Source organism: Crocodylus siamensis, chromosome 12 (genome assembly GCF_052110815.1).
Source record: "Crocodylus siamensis isolate JL-2025a chromosome 12, ASM5211081v1, whole genome shotgun sequence".
Classification (NCBI taxonomy): Eukaryota; Metazoa; Chordata; order Crocodylia; family Crocodylidae; genus Crocodylus; species Crocodylus siamensis.
Window position 1 is genome coordinate 46,441,845 of NC_143406.1, and position 20,054 is coordinate 46,461,898.

A 20,054-nucleotide genomic window follows, 5' to 3' on the forward strand; every position below is an offset into this window, starting at 1 on the left:
AGTGTCAGTCAAACAAAGTCATTAGCTAATTAGTGGTGTTCCAGCTCCACGTAGCTGCATTTCCGGTGCAGGCAACATGCACTTCATCACTGAACGGGGCCGCTTGTGGCTTCCTGGAAGCTGCTCTGTTAGGTTAGGTTAAAAGGACTAGGAGGGACTGTGCCCCTCTCTCCTTAGCTGGGAGATTAGTCTAACATGCTGTATATTGTGTTGTGGTTCCCGGCATTATAATTCTGCAGAAAGGACTGGAAACGTCTATTTGTTTCGGGTGTTTGGATTCTCTGGCTTCTGCCTGCTCGCCATATGTGGACTGATATTGGGATATGGAGGCGAAAGATTGCCGATGAAAAATGAGTTTCACAAATAATGACCTTTAACTCTCTGCCTTGCCATCATAACTGGAACGTTGCAAGCTTTATCATATCTGGTGATTGGGTTTGACAGCCTGGGAGGTCCCTGTCCCTGGCAGTCTTAAGTTCCTATTGATGAAACACAGTTCCGACTTTCCAAAGAGGGATTAGGGGAGTTGACCAGCCAGCTTTTCAATGTTGGGTTGTGAGTTCAAATCTTAGCCCACAATGATGACCATGTTTTACTAATACTCGGCAGAAGCCAAATAATTAGTGGAGCGAGTCTGGGTGCCCTCATCACACTAAATCTTCCATTGCAAGTGTCTAAGACTGGATTCGCACCATTATAGCTACAACATTGCTCAAGGATGTGACAAGGTGTGATCCCTGCCAAAGCACCCAGTGCGAAGGCAATTCGTCCAGCGAAACTGTGTTTTTGCCAATACCATTTGTTTTGCTTGGGTGGTGGATTTACCTTGTTAAGACAAAGTGCACCTCCACCTGCATAACTAGGTCTGTAGGAGCGTTTTGTGGGCGTATAGTGTATCGATATTCCTACAGGTGAAGTGCACTTTGTGTTGACTTGGCCTAAACAAGGACTCAAGTCTGAACTGGCCATGGTGAGAGCCGTCCCATCTTACTCTTGCCAGAGTTGTTCGCTACATGGCCTTAGATGCAGGAGAAGGCAGAAGGAAACAACTCGTTCTGAATCTTCTCTATGAAGAGATCTTGTTCTCGGTCACCTAATCAATGGCCTTAAATTATACACAGAGAAATAAAGCATTTCTGTACACCTCAGTCTTCAGCTTCCACTGATCCACAGTGGATGTGTCTGAAACAGCCAGAGGTGAAGGGGTCTTTCAGGTTTTGCTAACAGTGTTGAGCCCTTTTGGAGATTTTATTTCCCAGTTGGATGATCCTTAGCACATCTTTCTCGGGTCAACCCAACAATCATTGACCCAGGTGGGATCAGAATTGGAGTTCCTGGCTTGCAGACCAGCTTCAAACTACTCGCTGCCTCTCAACAGCTTGTCTTGAATACACAAAACTCTCTGTATAATTCACTGCAGCCAGCTCTCGGGTCTCTAAAACTTGATACATCTCTCACTGAAGCCAATGGGAATTTTTTGGCATCGACTCCAGGAAAAGCAGGGTTGGGCCTAAAACTTGCACTGTTTTCTGTGACACGCCTTGCACTGGAAAAGCAACACCTTCTTGGCTTTTGTTCTAACCTTTTTTTGTTGTTGTTAAAGAAAGGTTGTCAGGAAGCGTAGTTTTTCGAGTGACTCATAGCACTAGCTGGAGCCAGACGTAACACAGGCAGCATTCTGCTAATGCACTTTACTCCTGACCTGTACCAGATCTGACTGTCTCCTGGACAGAGATGGACCATCTCCGCGCATTTTTGAATGGTTTTGTGGTGCGAACGCATGCCTGAAGAGGACTGAAATGAAATCACTAAACTCCTTCAACCTCTTATCCCAGGTAAGGATTTAATCATTGTTCCAGTACTGTAACCCCCTTAGACTGCCTGGCTCTGCGCGCGTGTGCGCGCACACACGGTGTTTTTGATGTAGATGACTGGAGAAGCACCTCAAGCACTTCTCCAGTGAGGTCCCATCCTGTGTGGCGATGGTAGATCTCTTATTTTAGTGCTATTAACACAAGCTTCTCACTGTGATCCTGAACTCTTCCTATAACGCCGTTATTTGACATGGTCTAAGTCAGCAGGAGAAGGAGGGATGACATGAAGTTACCCCAAGATGTGTGCATGCAGACACTATGCCAAGCAAAAAAGGACTTGTTCAACTGCCTTGGGCCTGCTTTTTTCGTGGATATCCCTTCCCAGCATAACCCAGGATTTCCCCTACTCGGTGGCCTGGATCACACTTTCCAGCCTTGACAAACGAAGCAGGGGGTGGTCTCTCGTCCAGTTGTCAAAGTCCTTTCTTCCTCCTTATATGGAGCTGCCAAAATCCGGTGACACGTAGGTAGCAAAAGACTTTTTTTAGTCTCCTCAACCATTATTTGCCCTGCCTCTCTCCTGGTTAGCATCTGGACGCGGTCGCATCTCCGACAAGTGCTCTTTGGGCCGTCCAGTCTCCCGTTCCCAGGTGTGTGCTGCAGGTAATAGATTTGCATCGGCGATCCAGCTTATCTCACTCCGCGTGGTGCAGCGATAACACGAGGGCTTGCGTATCCTCGCGTACTTGCTGCATCCAGAAATACAACTTACGACCTTGAGCTTCCATGCCATGGGCCTCCCCCGCCATGACCTGCATGAATTCGGGGAGACCTGGCGTAGGCACCAAGCGAGGCCTACCCACGACTTCCCAAGGGCGCCATTTCATACGGGCGGTGTTGTAAGCGAGCTGAGCGCAGGTCCAGGCGACGGTGTGGCTCAAGTGCTGGGAGCCAGGCGTATCTTGCCTCCAGTGGCGCTTGCACTAATTAAAACAACGGTAGAGAATAAGGGGACAGCAGGGAGGGGAAAGCGTAACACAGATAAGGCCTTACAAGCTTGGCCTAATCCTTTACCCTCGTGGCACATCCCAGCGTTGAAAGGAAACAAATGAGAGTTCACAGCAAAGGACAGAGCCACGTTTGAACTAACGAGCCACGTTCGGAGGGCTCTTGCCCCTGAGATGTGCCTTTTGTCAGGGCCGGTGCTGATACCCAGAGACCTTCGCAGAGCTCAGCTTGCTCAGGCACTCGCCGGACAAAGATGAGAAGGGAGGGAGGTGAAAAAGGATCTTCCTTGGCTCGGAAAAGAAAAGAAAACCAAATGATCAAGGGAAAAGATTTGTTTTCTAGTCTGGGGCAAGATGAGGAAGGGCGGCGTGAGCTGTGGGGCCGAGTGGTTTCCAGTCCCGCCTGGCAGAGGGTGCGGTAGGTCCCGGGAGGGGAACTGAGAGCAGCGGTGGCTTTCAGTCACTCCCTGGGCAGGGTGGGGCTGGCGGGCCGTGGTGGCCGTGGGAGGGAGATCTGCGATGGCTCCTTGCACTGTGCGGAGCTGAAACTTTCCTTCCAGCTGCTCTACAGCTGCCCCCAAACCAGAGGTGCACGTGTGCGTGCGCGGGGCGAGAGCGCCGGAGGGGAGAGGGGGCTGGGCTGTGACTGGGGGGTAATGGGGTCTGTGCTTGCGGGGAGCCAGGGAAGATGGGGTCTGAGCTGTGGGGGTGGTCGTGGGAAAGGTGGGATTTGTGCTGTGGGGCGATGGGGTCCGTGCTGTGGGGAGGTGGGGTGATGGAGTCGGTGCTGTGGGGCGATGGGGTCCGTGCTGTGAGGAGATGGGGGCGATGGGGTCGGTGCTGTGGGGAGGTGGGGTCCGTGCTGTGGGGCGATGGGGTCCGTGCTGTGAGGAGATGGGGGCGACGGGTCTGTAATGTGGGGAGATGAGGCTATAGGTTCGGTGCTGTGAGGCGATGGGGGCGGTGGTGCGGGGCGACGGGGGCTATCGGATGCGTGGTGCGGGGGCGGCGGGCGCGGGGCGTTGCCGGGTGCCGGTGCCGGTGCCGGTGCCGGGGCGGGAGGAGGCGGTGTCTGTGGCGGCGGTTGTGGCGGCGGCGGGTCGAGGCGGGGCGGGATGGCCGGGCCGGGCCCGCCCCCCCGCTCGCCGCCATGTTGCTGAGCGGGTCGAGGCGGCGGCGGCGGCGGCCCCGGAGCGGCTCCCGGCTCCCGGCTCCGGCTCCGGCTCCCGGCTCCCGGCTCAGGTCAGTGAGGCCGCATCCGCGCTCCCCGGCCTGGGCCGCCCGCGAGGTGCGAGGCCTGCGCCTTCCTCCCCCCGCTTCCTCCGTCCCTCCTCCTCCTCCTCGCCCTGGTCCCCGTCCCCCCGCAGCCTTTGTTGTTCACCCGCCCGCGGGGTCGTGGCGGTCCGGCGCGGGCACACGTGTGTGTGGGGCGGGGGTGTCTGCACACACAGGTCTGCGTGTGTACGTGCACGGGGGGGTGTGCAGACATGCACACAGGTGTGCGTGTATTATAGATGTGTGTGTCTATATAGATGCTCGCAGGTGTGTATATACACGTGTCTGTATGTCTCTGTGCATGTGTAGTGTGTGTAATGTGTGTATATAGACACACACAGATATGTACACAGGTGTGTATATATGTGCCTCTCTATATAGATGAAACATACACATCCAAGTGTGTGTACGTGTATGTCTATATATACACCCATACACAAACACAGGTGTGTATATGTGTGCATGAATATAGATGTAGCTTTGTATGTGTGTGTGCATGTATTTACATGTATGTATATGTGTGCATGTGTACTATATGTGTGCACGTGTGTAACGTGTGTGTGCATAGAAATAGGTGTGTGTCTGTGTGTAGTATGTGTGCATGGATGTAGATGTGTCTGTCCACGTGTGTGTAGTACGTGCACACGTGTATACAAATGTGTTGTGTGTGTACATATGCTATATTCATATACATATGTACACACACACACACACACACACACACACACACGGTTTTGTGGAAGTGAGCGTGTGTTCATGAAAGCTCCTGCTCTCTCTGAACGGGTGGAGCTGGGCCTCTGCCCTCACTTGATCACAGATCACCTATTTCTGGTGACACCGAGAACGCTTTTTTTGTTTTAAAGCTCCCCGTTTTGAAGATGGTAGTGATGTCGCAATGAAATGAGTCCAGTTGATACGAGGAAATGTTTATCTTCTTGCCCAGGTAGCAAAAGACTTAATTTTTAGTCTCCTTAATTGTTGCTTGCCCTGGCTCTTAAGATGTGTTACAGAAATTGTGAATTTTGTACATTAGACGTATGAGCTCTGGCTGTTCGTTGTTCTGAATCTCTTTAGTTTTACGTGATTGTTATCTCCCTTAAAACACTTCTTTCATGGCAGTACGGGGGGGGGGGCAGGGGCTTTTCCTGCATAATTTTATATTGCACAAAATGTGGCAGAACAAGGTCTCAGAAAAACGGGATGATAGGATCTAATAAAACGTGATTGTTTTTATTACAATTTACTTTTTTAAAAAAAACCCTCGAGAACTGCCCTAGTTTAATGCAGGTTGGTAAACGTTTGGTCATAGCATCCTTTCATAGCAGAGCAGGGCATCGTTTTGCTTTTTTTTTTTCTTTTTCCAGGCAAACTCTCGCATGTTGTTTCATGTTTTTGATCTTAAATATTTGTTGCGTTGGGTTGCCATGAAGAAAACCACTAAGTGGTATTAGGAAATGCTTAGAAGTTTCAGTTTATAGTAGGCCAGGCTGATACATTTTCAAGGATAATCTTTCAAAGGTTAATATGTTAATAACATCTTCAAGGAAATGAAGTCTAGATATAAATGTCCTGTGACTTGCTTCATTTGATGGTGGCAATTGAAGCAAAGTTCAGTTCCTCCTGTTAGAAAGTTGATTTACTTTTGCTGCCTGCCACTTGTTCGCTGTCATGAAACAGAAGCACGCATGATATGGGTATATTGTCCTACATGCCGGCATACTAAGGATAAGGTTGATTTTTATTTTCTTTTAAGGCGTCTTTGAAGATATCGGGAAATTAATGCCTGCCTTTGGGACGCAAAACAAAATCATAAAGCTGCTTACAAGTCTAGCACTCACTGACATTTTTCTGTGACTGGGTCCCTAAATCATAAGTATTTGGCATAAGATAATATCAATGGTAGGGATGTCTGCATGTAGTTGTCAACCGGTGGTCTTATTATATGGACTGACCTAGGAAGCTCGTAGCTTCTTGAAACTTGATAACCAATTCACATGGCTTTTTTGTGACTTTTACTACTCTTGGTGTTTTTCACACACATTGGCCGCACTGTCATTTTTAACAAGCAGTTGGCATATTAATGACTTTCACGAGCAGAACTATACAATGACATCAGTATAAATTAATTCCGCCTCTGATGACCTGATCAGTATTTACATAACTGATTAATCATGATAATTTAATTCCCCCATCAGCCATTTGATGACTTGAAAACTCTGGGCTTTTAAGAAGCCTCCAATCTTGGAGCACTGCTGGGAAATGCCAAATGTCTACTATTTTATGACAGAAAAATGCTGAAGGTCTTCATCTCGTTACAAACGCTTGTGACCTCCTTTTAAAGGGAAATAATCACGGTTGCTTTTGTGCGAGAGCTTGATTTGATAGCAAGGGTATGTTAGTCATCCTCTTGTTTTTCCTGACAGCTTTAGGATGCATATGTTGAAGATGGAATATCAAGATTTGTAAGGGCCACTGTCAGGCTTGCTTCCTTGAAGATATCATTTATCCTAAAATCTTTTTTTTTCTTTTTTTTTTTTTTTTTAAGATATCATTTATCCCAATATATATGTATCCAGGGGGGAAAAAAATGCTTTTCAGCTTGCCAGATGCTGCGGTTGCAGAGTGCAGTGTTTTCCCTTGGGGTCCCGCTCACAGAAATGCCAGGGTGTCTGGCTTGTCTGAATGCATATTACGTTCTCTTTCTATTTTTTTTGGTTGTTGTTCTGTTACGAACAGGCAAGGTATTGAAATGTGCCAGCGTCCTGCTGTCTTAAGTGCTTCAAAGAGCAGGATTGTTGTGTATCTCAGTTCAGGGCTCGCTCATAAGAATGCAGCAGGCCCAGCGGAGAGGAACAATATGCATGCTCTTGGAGAACAAAACTGGTAAGTCTAATTTTCGGCCTCCCAACCTCAATAATGTGCTTCCAGCGGGTTATAGTTTCGCCAAGGTGCTACGTTGCCTACTCCTAAAGCTCCTAAAATTCATGGTTTTCGACTGCCGAGGTAAAATAGCTTTTCTTTTTCTGTCGGAGGGAAAAGAATGGGCTCAGCTCAGACAAAGTTAGGCAGCAGGACATGAATTCAAAGGCCACAGGTGTCTAGATCTTGTCTTGAAATAGCAGTTTCTACGAGTTCAGCGTCACAGCAAGGGACAGTTAAAAATTGTCCCTTTTTGTGGTTGAAATCTAAAAGAGCAGTGCTGAATGTTCGGTTTTGCTGTTCTGTGCTTACAGTTGTGGTTTTAGCGATCTGGGCTTTGGTTGTTTTTATCATAGCCTGTTCTGAAACTATTGATACATGGTAAAATTAATGCAAGAGTCCTAGCTACTCCAACAAGTACAAGGTCCATCTGAAAGGCAACTTTTACAACCAATTCGTTCATCCATCCCCCTCAACAAGAATGACTTCGGTCCCCTTTAAAGCAAGTTTTTTGCAGCTTCTTGAAATCGCAAGCTAGTACAATTTGTACATGCTGCTATTTTGTCCAGTTCCTGAAGCAAATGCTACCTAGATGTCTTAGCTCTTCAGTTTTGCTTTGCACTAAACATCAATTGATAAATATGCTACATTTTTTAAAAATAGTGTCGACAGCGAGTATTACAAGTACCTTTTAAAGCATAATTGAAATATTAATGGAAAAAGAAATACTGTTTACTTTGTGCAGTTGGCAGCACGGTGGAAGCCGTTCTTACCTAATACCATGTGTTATTTCCCTCTTGTTTGTGCAGGGCTTTGTTGTATCAACCCAGGACAGAAGAACATTAAACATGCGTTTGTAAAATGTGCTTGTCCTACCAATCGCTGGCAGTAGTTAAGCAAGTATAAGACCTGTAACCACTTTTAGCTCCCCAGTTTTAACTGGAGTAAATGGCAGGTGGTGAGATGGGATTTACATTGCACATGCTCACAGTTACTTGGATGTAAAGTTAAACCCAGGGAAATATTTGTTATATTGGGGGTTCTTTAATAAATAAACTATTTAATTTGTTAGCTACTAGCAGGTTTCCAGCTTGTGATGTATGGGAATGAGGTAATATTTAGCAAATTTGGATTCGTAGTCATAGTTTTATAGGGGGATAATTTTGTAAATGCATGTCTTTCCTCAGCTATACATCCGTGGTGCATGTCCCAAAATGTGAGCAGGTTTTATCTCTTACGTGCTAAAAGCGTAAAACCATGGTACAGTTTAGTCTCAAAAAACAGTACTTTCAGAATCCCCTTTCTTGTTAACGGAGAATGACATCCCAACTGAGCATGGAGATTTTGAAGGGTCCAAAATCTTTGGCATATCTGATTTTACTAGATATGAAAACATGTTACTTCAGGGGGAAAAAAAAAATGTTTCCTTACCTTAGGAACCTATCATCTCTTTTTCTTGAGCTTCTTAATCTGGTGGTCTGACTTCCGGTACTTCTTTCTCTGACGCTGTACTATTCTTCCAGCAGGTTGTCAGCTGCTCCTTTCTGGGCTCCCAAGGCTGCTTTTGTAGTTGGCAGCTGTAGGCAACATTAATGAAGCTATGTCCCGCAACATGTAGGTGTATTTGAATAAATACAGAACATTACAAGGTATAGTAAGTATAATAATACAGCTTTGGGAGCTGTGCACTTGAATTGAGTCAACTCTTGGGCAAACAGATAGGTACAGAGTTCTTCTTCTCTCTTTCCACCTCCATCAGCTTGTGCAGTTATCTTGTTCCCTGTACATTTGGATAAGAGTTTCAGTGCTTATTTGGGCTGCCGTACTGTTTCACAGCTAAGTGGGATCAAGCACGCTTTTCCCCCCACTTTAAATTTCACCATCCTCAATGTTAAGGCCCATCATTTTGATGGAAGTACTTTTTCAACCAAAGGTTAAGATCCTAGTTCGTAGTTTCCGCTAGTAAATCTTGCATCTGCAAATTAAAGTCCTGCACTGGGGAGAGGGAGGGAGTGATCACATCTGTGCCACAAGCCTGAAAATCAGTCTACAAATTGAACATTTTGTTTTTTTCCTAGCTTGTTTCTGGGGTTCATTTTCCATCCCTTGCGTGTGCCAGGCACCTCACTAAAATGTCCCATCACTTTGGTCTTCCTTCAGTTTAGTGAATATGTAAGTCAGATCCCTTGTTCACTGTCTAGCCCGGGGTGGTCAAAATAACCAGTCATTTCAGTAATGGGTCCTAAGGATTATGAGAAGATGGTATCTCCATACTTCAGGGCTGAAGAAATCCAAGCATTTCATTCATCTTACTCTTCCACATCCCCCTAACCTCTTTTTGACCTAACAGCTTTCCTCACAGTGTTCCAGATGTTCACTTATATAATGGAGTATCTTGTTAAACCAATTTATCAGTCTTATGTAAAACACAGCAAGCAGAGGCAAAAGGCTTATCTCCCTCAGGTCTGTTTTGTTGGGCTATTTTCCCTATAAAAAGACTTTTACATTTGTTGTATCAGCGTTGGCCTAAAATAGCATCAATGGGTGACAGAGCTGCTTCTGATATTACCAATGTGCTTTGAGACCCATCTTCACTAGGTAAGAAACCTTATTAATTTCTAGTCTTGGAATCATTTTTTTTTTAACCTTTACAAGTGCTTTCATCAGTTTTTTTTTTTTTTTTTTTTCCATTGGTTTATTCCAACAAAGACACTTTAAGAATCTTTACAGAGAATGATCATCTTATTACAACAACTCCTGACAGTTTAAATTACTTCCTCGCACTTAAATGAAAATCTGTCATCAGCTCTTTCTTGACTGTATTTTTGTCACTTGCAATTTATCCCCCTCTGTGTTTGTGTAATTTTATAGTCTTTTCCCTGATTGTGCATTTCTTCTGTCGGTGTGCAATTACTTTCTCATAAAGTTCTGGCGACTTTACTCTTAATGGCAATTGCTTACTTGCATGAATCACGTTGCACCGTTCACAGATGAGAATTTTTGGATCACAAAGGTTGCACTACCAAACCGTGCAGGTAACGATGTACCTGGAGGGAAGAGCAAACCAAAGATTCAGATTTTTATCTCCTGAGTTAAAAGAGAGCGTTGTATTTGAGGAGAGTTTCTTCTTGAATCAGATTTTGAGAGCATGCTGGTTTGGTCTTCCATAGCCTATGTGTGTTTAAGAAATGTCTCAAAGCTCGCTTGTAGGAAAATGGACTCACAGGTGCAGCTCCCCTTTTGCTTTTTTGGGGGTTGCACCTTTCACAGTCACTTGGTGCTTATTTTTAATCCTAATGTTATGACTTTATATAGTCTTGTCCTCCTGGATGCACATAGGCTGACTTCACGCTTAATTTTTTCCTTTTTCCAGCTAGAAAGCCTGCACCCATTCATTTAGTTGGGTGAGCAGAAGCTTCACCTTTCTCCTAATTTTGGATGAGCAGAAGCTTCACCTTTCTCCTAATTTTTTTTAGGATTATCATTATGGAAGAAGCAATGATTTCTTCAGTCAGCTTCTGTTGCCCAATTAGTACCGCAGCTTATGTTCAACACAGCCTGGGTAGGGACAAGGCTTGTTCCAACAAGAGGCAAGAAATGGGAAGGGGTGGATGGGCTGCTTCCAACCATGCAATATGATCTGAAAAGTAATTTGAAGACCAGGATTGGCCATTTCATTAATCCTGGTCCCTCACTTCTAAATGCAAATCTAGGAGACATTTTACTAAGACTTTGTATCTAGAACGTGCTGTGTTGTGTGAATATATGTAAAGAAAAGAAGTTTAATACTCGAAAAGCACAATTTCAGTATTTTTATTGGTTTGTGCAGCCAGTTAATCAGTGAAGCACTCTACCAGCTTGTGGTATGGCTGGAGTGTGCATGGGAATGACTCTTTTGGGAGGTGGGGAGATAATGGTTTTTTTCATGTCCCTGGCAAATCAGGTTATGAACATTTTTGAGAGTCTTTAAGGGACTAGTGTTCACATATTTTATCATTTAAAAAAAAAAAAAAGCTCCCTGTGTAAAAACCATTTGGAAGTATGACACTAACATCTGTTGTATTACTTACTGAAATATTATCCTTTGTGGAGCCCAAATTGCCTTACATGATGTTATGATTGCAGGCTAGCATTGTGCTCCCTGCACTGACTTTTTGAAAAGCTTCAAGCGTTTGTTATGGGGGTGGAAAATGGCTAATTTTTAATTGTGCCAAGTTCACGTAAGTTCAGCTTCCAGTTTACCAACTCCTGGTGCATGTCTCAGAAAGTAAAGATGCTGCTTTGGTTGGTATAGTTAGAGACTGGCAATGAAATAGGTGCCAAGGACTTCTTTGTGAGAACTGTAAATAATAGATTAAAAAACCAACACATTAAATTGTTAAATAATAACTTCTACAAATTTTTATAGTACACTTCCAGCTATTTTTTAATGCGTATGGTGGCTACCTGCAGCTTGAGATCAGAATATTGTTACTTTAGTAGACTTTGTTATTGTGAAATCCACTTCAAAGCCAGGAGCAGTTTTATCGATCAACCATTATCATAGATGGATTCTACCCAAGTTTCAACAGCATTTAAGCTTTTAGGAGCTGAAGATCTTACATAGATTTAGTATGAGTATGAAATAGCAAGTTCTTTGAAATTGATTTTTTACTTTTATTTTCAGGATGATTGTAGAGGGATTTCAAAGTTAAACTTTTCTTTGTGATTGTTTAAAAGTTTGAAACACCAGATTGAGGGCTTTAAATGCTTAAAATTCAAAGCTGTTGTACAACAGAGAGGTGTACAAGTATCATGAAAGTGTAGATGATTTGGACGGTCTATGAATGTTTTGGGTATTTTGTTTTAAAATGCACCCATTTGAGAAATATTGGGGACGTGTGATAAGTTAAGGGATCATTTTGGTTTAACAAGTTTGTGAAGCAGAAAATAGTATAATTGGTAGCTTGCATCTTCTGTCATCTTCCAATTAACAGTAGTTATAGTTGAAATAGTTTTAATTTTATAAAGATACAAATTTATTATGCCTTCAAGAAAGCATTTACATATGTTTTCAAAAGTCGGAACGTCATATAATTTGGCATGCATTATACTAAGTAATATGGATGGTGGTAATTCTATCTTTAACTCGCAAGCTGTTGAATTTCTGAAGAGGATTAAAAGGAGCAAGATATTGTAGGCTGCCTGTATTGCACATTTTTCAAATATACATTTCTGGATCTTCAGTCCGGATCCAGAAGAGCCTGTGGACACTTGACTCTAAACATGCAAGTAGTCTGTTGGTGTGAGAGCATTACATGCAGAAAGTTTTTGCTGGGTTGGGGCTTATGTCATTTTCATCTTGGATAGCTAATATTAGGTAAAATAAAATAATGCATACTTGAAGACCTTGTGTTCAACAGTGGGTTGTGTTTCACGTGCAGACATTTGAAATAGGCTGAATGCTGTATGGTAGGACCAGTCTTTTCACCTTTTGGGTCAGTTTGGTCAGTGCAGCTTCTCTGTCCTTTGAAAACATGTCCACTTCCAGGAAAGGCCTCTCTTTTTTGTTAAATGATTAGCAAAATGGGAAGGAAATCTCTACCTTCTCTACTATTTATGATTTATAAAGAGCCTGGAAGATGCTTGTCAAAAACAATTACATTTCTGATGTAAAAAGACGAAGAAAGTTGAGCCATTGAGCAAAAGGGATTTTCATTGGGTACTTGGCTGCCTGCTGTGTTGACTTTACTGACATAGTACAGTGGTACAGCCCCTCAGCATGAGCACAATTACAAAAAAGAAGAGGAATAACTATGCCAGCATTAAGTATGAGTATCAGTACTTTATGTCCGTATAATGAATCCATCCCAGAACTTTGACCTATACACCTATACTTGTTAAAAAGGTAAATAAAACGCACTTCTGAGTGACAGTTATAGCAATGAAGCTTTCCAGAATAGACCAGACCTTAGACCAGGAGCTGGCAACCTTTATAAACAATGGGCTGAAACACCCCAGCTGTGCATGAATCTGTAGAGCATCAGGAGGAAGCAGCAGTAGGAGCTTTCCCTGTGCCCATGCTGGAGCTCTCGTCATCTCTTTTCCCACACCCCCACTTCCAGCTGTTGGGAAGCTGCACCAGAACCAGGTATCTGCATACTCTTTCCCCCCCAGACTGCAGTCTGGACATAGCTGGAAGCTGCCCAGCTCCAGCGTAGCCCTCACTGGCTTGAAGCTGTGCCCACGTTGCAGCTGGCAGGAAGGAGCAGGGAGAAGAGGTGGTAGTGTGGATTCAGGCTGCACATGTCCAGCTCCCATACCTCCCCCGGGGTATGCATTGCAGTGGGCGCTGCTCCCCCCCGCCGAGATGAACTGCCTGCAGCTCTGTCCCCGGCTGTGCAGCACCTGCCCCTGCCCCAGCTTTGCCCCCTCACTATGGGGGCTTGATCTGCCCCTTCCCTCCAACAGACTTATCAGCCAGGTGCTGCTTGTCAAGCTGCTGGGCTGCATATCAGCCAATATGGCTGGTCAATACTTGGTCATCATTACTGGCCCCAAAATCTTTTATTGATGCACCCTTAGAAGCAGTGGTGGTGTGGGCACAGCTTTCAGCTGCTTGGCTCCAGCAAAGTCCCCTGCTGCTGATGCATCTCTGAAACCATCTGATCTATGTCAGACAGGAGCTGGGGAAGCGGGGAGAAGTAGCAGCTGTGTGGGGGCAATTGGGTGCTGCCTGGCACTGGCACAGCTTCTCACTGCCCAGCTCCGGCTCTGGAGTGGGCAGGGGTGCAGGCACGGGCAAAGCCCTCCAGCTCTGCAGGCCAGAACCACCATATGTTGCTTCATGGGCACATGTGGCTGAGATCCCCACCTTAGATGCTTCACAAAATCTTTTGTTAATACCTGTTTAACTTTAGTGCCTAATGAGCATAAGAGAGGGGCTGTGTTTGTTAAAAGTCACTATGAGGCTGGTGATCTCTGAAGATCAATCTCTGCCTCATCTTTGCCCAAACCCTTGTTTTAATGCTTCTTAATAAAATAGTGCCTCTTGCATCTGTTCCCCTAGCAAGAGGGATTTAAGCACTGCCTTCTGCTTACACGACTGTGTTCTAAACAGATGCTGACTGCATTCAAGTCTCTCTCTATTGCCTCCTTTTTATTTACAGGTTGCTACACTGTTTTGATTAAAGCTGTTATTTTAGCCAACTCCCAGCCTCTGGGGCAGGGCAGAGGGAAAAAAACTGTTTACAACCAAGTGATTAGCATATCTACGATATTTGTGGTGATGTCTCACAGAAGAAAAATTCAGGAGCTGCCCCAGTCATAGGGTTGTGCTGGAAAAAAAGACAATGAGAAGGAATGTAGGAAGAAAAGTTAACTTAAAATTAATTTGAAGGACTCAATATGGACCTCAATATTTGAAGGACCTGCTAGCAATAAAAAAGAAATAAAAAAAAAAGAAAGAATTGTTGGTGGCATCCAGAGATTCAAGCCTGTTAATTGATTTACTGGGTGGAAGTTTAGGGTGTGAGCAGCACGGTCTTCGGTGCACCTGAATCTCACTGTAGTTACCAGCTTTGGTTTAGCTGTAGCATTTCCGGTGTTGTAGCTTGGGTAATGTGGCAGCTATCACTGCTTTCAGTACCATGAGTGTGTACACACATACTAACTTTCTGACAGTTAAGCCAGCTAAATTTTTTAAACCCCCCTTAACTATCAAAGCGTACACACGTATGTGGAGCAAAGTCAGCTTAAATGCAGCACAAGATAATATACCTCCAAGGTGGATTATCTTGAGCCGTATTACTTGAGTCGACTTAGTTCACAAGATGGTTTCCAGCATGTCATGGAGCTGTATGTGTGTATGTTCCAATGTGGTTTAATTTAAGTTGTTGTAGTTAAGGTGGCTCAGTTAAGGCAGCTTAGATAAATAGGCTTAGTTAAGCATGTGTAGCTAAGTTGACTCAGCTAGGGTAGCTTAGATAAGGCAGCTTAATTAAGCTGGCTTATTTTAAGTTGACTTAGTATGCATATACACATGCCATGTTGATAAATTTCCTTTGGAGCAGGCTTGATGCTGATACAAGTTTATCTGCAAGTGTAAATAGGGTTAAGTTAGGCAGACTGCCTGTTCAGAAACTATGCTGAGCTTTGAAGTCAGCCCCCGAAAGTCTTCCATCAAAGCGGCAGAAGACCAGACTTGAGGTTTCCGGGTAAGATAAGACAGGCAGAATAGTCTTTGTTCTGCTTTTTTACTACAAGAACATTCAAGTCTACCTCAAGCATCTTTCAGAAAATACATAATAAAAAACTCCTAGTTCATTTACGTTAAATGCCTTTTCAGGTCATTCTTAGGGATAGCTCAAAACTCAGAGGTACTGGTTGTATTCAGGAAGGACATGTCTTTGCATCTTGATGTTCTTCTCCCAAGATGGAGAAGACAGCCACATCTGAGAAGATGAGGTGGAAATCCAAGGTACTGGAACATTTGCAGCAGCCTTGTGTTGAGGGCTTTATGGAGTTGTGTTCACAAACTTAAAAGCACAATTTAAGATTCAATAGTACCTGACTTGGATATTAAGAAGAAGGGAAAGACTGGGTCCTCACACCCCATACAGGAGAATGAACAGTGGAAGGTGTGCTTCTCATCTTGCCAAGGAAGCAGATGTCCCAAGAGCTGTAGGGACAAGCCTTTGATTGGCAGGGAAATACTGGCAAGTGGACACTGCACCAAGCATTTCAAGAGGGATAACAAAATTGAGGGTGATTTTAATACATCCATTCCCCCACCTTCAGTGAAATGGTTGCTGACAGCTTAAGGCAGAGATGCTTGAATTTCATCAGCTCAAAATAGTAACCTCTTCAGCATAATGTTATACCCATTGATTTAGGGACGGTATTGACAGATTCATCGCTTCTACTAGTTGATGGTCATTTAATAGGTTAGAATCTCTTGTGTCTTGTGACTGGATGGACTGGGATGCTCTTGCAAGAAAAAATAGGTCTGGTGGAGTCTTAAAAAGTCTTAGAATAACAAGTAGAAGAGAGAGTTTCACTGTCCCCTCCTCTTCTGAGAAGGGAAAGAAAGGAGGACTCTGATGCTAAGAGTCAGGAGAAATTATTTGTCCTTAAAAGACCATCAAGAGAATAATTTGTATGCTGGGGAAACCACATATCTGTTTTTGCATGAATGATAACAATTCTTGTCTCAAGATTTTGGCTACAAACCCTATCTAGATCTAGTCACTTCCTTGGAAGATAGCTGAAATGTTGCATAGAAATGTAGGATACCAGTATTTGATTTTTTTGGTTTTTTAGCACTGAGGGTATTTACAGAGTTGCTGATGACAAAAGATCAAATCTGAGAAGAGAGAACACATGTTCCCTACAGAAGCCAACTTGAAGAAAGCGACATTTAGCAAAGGAACAGGCAGCAGATGCTTTGGAGAAACAAGCCGTTGTCATCCTCTTTGAGAAGAGCAAGCTAACACCTACTCACAGCATATACCATCTACGAACTTGAAATAGATAGGAGAGTAGGTAGAAGTATTGCGGAAGGATAGATTCAGAAAACCTTAGGAAGCTGGTGGCAGATCAGTATATATCAGGAATTTTCAGAGCTACATTTGCATGAGAAAAAATAAAATAACCCATACAATCACACTTAATGTGGCCAAAAAAAGAGTGGTTATCCCAGCAGTGTGGAGGATTTATTAACGCTTTCACCTTCCTTTGTGGGTAGCCTAATACTGAAAGGTTTTTCCTTCTAAATGAGCTCTCCTCATATCCAAACGTCTGCTTTGTTGTAGTTTGGTAATTCATTCCCATCAAAGATATACGTAAGAATATAGCTATAAAAAAACCTGGGGATTTCTCACACTAGTTGACTTTGAATTAAGGCTAAGCTGCCTAGTCCACCAAGACAGTCCACAAAAGTGAGGGGAAAAAAAAGGAGGTATATCAGCTCATAGCCCATCTACTCTCCACATCTCCCCCTTCTGAACCTCTCGTCCCGTCCACCACCCACACCCCATATGTCTCCTCCCACCGTCCTAGCCAACCAGTACATAACCTTGAATTCAACCATAAACCGCCTACAGCAAGGCATGCGCACGCACAGCTTTTATTTTCCAACTCCTGCTCTAAAATTATTACTAAATTTGGAGTGGTTGCTAGCATGGGACCCTCAGTCACTTAACTTTTCCTAACATTACAGGAAAAAAATTGTAGCCTGTCACCGTGCTATATGTACCACATAGCACAGGGGCAGGCAATTATTTTGGACAGAGGGCAGTTTTGGCAAGCCATCGAGGGCTACATGACAGGCAGCCCAGGGCAAATAAATATTAATTTTCTAAACGTTTTAGGGGCCCCGCAGGCCGGATAGAATGGCCTAGCGGGCCGCGTCCAGCCCCCAGGCCACATTTTGCCCACCCTGGCATAGCAGAACCACTTAGTGAGAGCTCCATGTCATATAATTGGTGCAATTCTATATATTAATATATATGTGACTTTCACCAATTTAATATATATAAAAAATTGGCGCAAGTCACAACGACCCCATGGTAATCATCAAATCTGATTCTTTGCAGCCATGTACATTATGAATTAAGGCTGCACGTTCACTTTTCAGGGTGAGAGTGGAGGTGTATGGACCGGGCATGGTGGAATGGAGATAGTTTTATAGTGGGAGGTGTCAACAAGGCGCTTGAGTAATTTCCTTGCTATTTTTGGTTTGTGTGAGTGGTATGTGTTTGTCCGACAATTTTAACTCCAAATTTGATGGAGGTTTTCCACGTAGGAATAGACTGAGCTTTGCAGAACTTCCATGCCATTTGAATGAGACTTTCTCATTTGAAATTCATGTCGTGCTAAAAGCACTCATTAATTGAAGCCTTTCCATTCTAACTCAGTAACATGGATACAGATTGATTTTTTTTTTCCTCTAATCACTGGTGTGCGTGAGTGTTTGTAGCTTGATGAGTTTCTGAATTTGTTAGTGTGTTCCTGTGGTGATTTGTGGGTGGGTGTTGGGGAGAATACTGCTCAGAGCCAAGCAGACTGCGTCAGAGTGATAAAGTGAGACCTGAAACTTGAAGTATCTATTCTATAATCAACACAACAGGATTCTTTGCATTGATCAAAGCTGATATGTCACATTTTCCCCAGCTGTGTTTATTTGTGCCTGAATGCCTTTGCAGGACTCGACCTAATACTTTTTCCACTGGTCATCTCTAGATACAAATCTATGGGAAAGCAAGGTGATGTGGAGCAGAGAGACTTGAATTTGGGATATCTTGCTTTGGAGTTATTTGTGCTAAACTGTTTGGCAGGTCAGGTTCTTTGGGTAGATGTGATATCTTTTATTAGACCAATTAAATAGCTGGAAAAAAAGGTTCTTTGCAAGCTTTTGGCTACAAACATCCTTCTTCAGGCAATGGGAGAGACTCCCATTAAGTCACATCTAGAGATGACCAGTGGAAAAAAGTATTAGATTGAGTCCTACAAAGGCTCATTGCCTGAGACTCTCCCATTGCCCAAAGAAGGGTGTTTGGGCCTGAAAGCTTGCAAAGAACTTTTTTCCAACTATTTAGTTGATCTAATAAAAGACATCACATCTACGCAAAGAGCCTTGCCTGCCTATGTCCTTAGACCAACCCGGCTACAACCAACAACCTGCTAAACTATTTGTTTTTCCAATAAGAGCAATTCTAAAAGGAATGATAATCCACCGTATTTTTTTTCTGATAAGAACAACTGGTCCAGCTTGAAAAGCAGGCAGTTCCTAGAAGAAATGGTTGCAGATATCTTCATTTCAGGATAGACCAGGTCAGCAGGTGGCTTTTACTCTTCCGTGTAGAACAAAGGTTGCTTTCCTCCTTCCGTTTATACTGTGGAACAGTTGAATGGTGTTCAGGCTATCTGCCGCTCAGAGTGAATACTTCACATGGGGTGAATCAATGTCTGCTGGACTCCTAATTGAACGTTGTCCAGATGAAGGATGGGAGATCGACAGACCGGGGGACTGCATTTCCTTCTGCACGCAAAAGCCAAAGCTTTTGAAGAAAAACTCAGTGCTTTAGAGCGTACTGGAAAAGGTGTTTCTTCCAGTGCTCTCTAATCTCTGGATGGCAGGCCCTTTGTAGGCTGGCTCACATTGCCAGATTTTCAAAACCGCTCGGTCATGAGGATATAGCAGTGTAAGCTTCCTTGTGCTGCGTTAATATACCAAAGTATTGAGCTGGCTGGGATCAGTCTTTCCATCCACCCATCTTTAAGCAGCACAGCGGTGTCCTTCTGTGCTACTCCGGGTTTCTCTAGCAGTATCACAAAATTGATGCTGCGGTTGACGTTGTGCCAACAAACTCCTGAATATTCATTTGGATGCTGACCGGTATTGATGCTTTCCCTTCTCAGAAGAGGAGAGGACGTTTTCGCTCTGCAGCGTCCGGACCAAATGGAGCAGCACAGCCACTAGAAGTCTCTGCATGCTTGGGGGCACGATGTGAAATGCCATTCATAGTCAAGTCTTTCTCAACAGCTGTAAGGGCTAGAGCAATAACGTTTGAAGGAATTCTCTATAGAAAATGATAGGTTAGTGCCCTCTCCTTCCTTTGTACCCCCGGCACCTTGCCAGGGAAGTCTTTCGCATCACTAGGGAGTGTATCGGTATTTTTCTAGTGCCATAAGAGTTTTGAAGGCTAGACTTTGGGATCCCCTGTCTGCTTTTAACCAGTTTAAAACAACACCTTTAGGAAGCTGTGGGTTGGTTTAGCTTACGATGTTTCACAAGAACAGCTGTGTTTCCACCAGTAACCTCTCATGTAAGTGAGACTGTGCTGCTTTTATCAGCTTAGCTAGTATTCAGTGCTGTGGTGTAGCTGTGCTGGCAGAAAAAACTCCTTTCTGCTGACATCCACTGTCTCCATTAAGGGGTTCTGCTGCTAGCATCCTTCTGGGGGGCAGAGTCTCTGCAGTACACACAGGCCTTCAGACTGAAGATACGGGTTTTCAAGATTGCTGCAAACCTGATGAAAAGAAATAGTTTTGCAGGACT

The 20,054-nt window shown here is 44.0% G+C and overlaps 1 protein-coding gene across 5 annotated transcripts in view; it reads left to right on the forward strand.

Annotated features, from left to right (window-relative positions):
- Window positions 1-1,687: 1,687 nt before the first annotated feature.
- The window catches only part of EPN2 (epsin 2), a 58,364-nt gene continuing 39,997 nt past the window's right edge, over window positions 1,688-20,054 (forward strand). For 2 of the 5 annotated variants that reach the window (XM_090023996.1, XM_090024001.1), the window contains exon 1: window positions 3,911-4,063. The gene's annotated coding sequence lies outside the window, so the exon portion shown is untranslated. Of the gene's footprint in view, window positions 1,836-3,326; window positions 3,410-3,910; window positions 4,064-4,959; window positions 5,040-20,054 lie in introns of those variants that run through there. The other 3 variants (XM_090023997.1, XM_090023998.1, XM_090024000.1) reach the window with 3 other exon arrangements.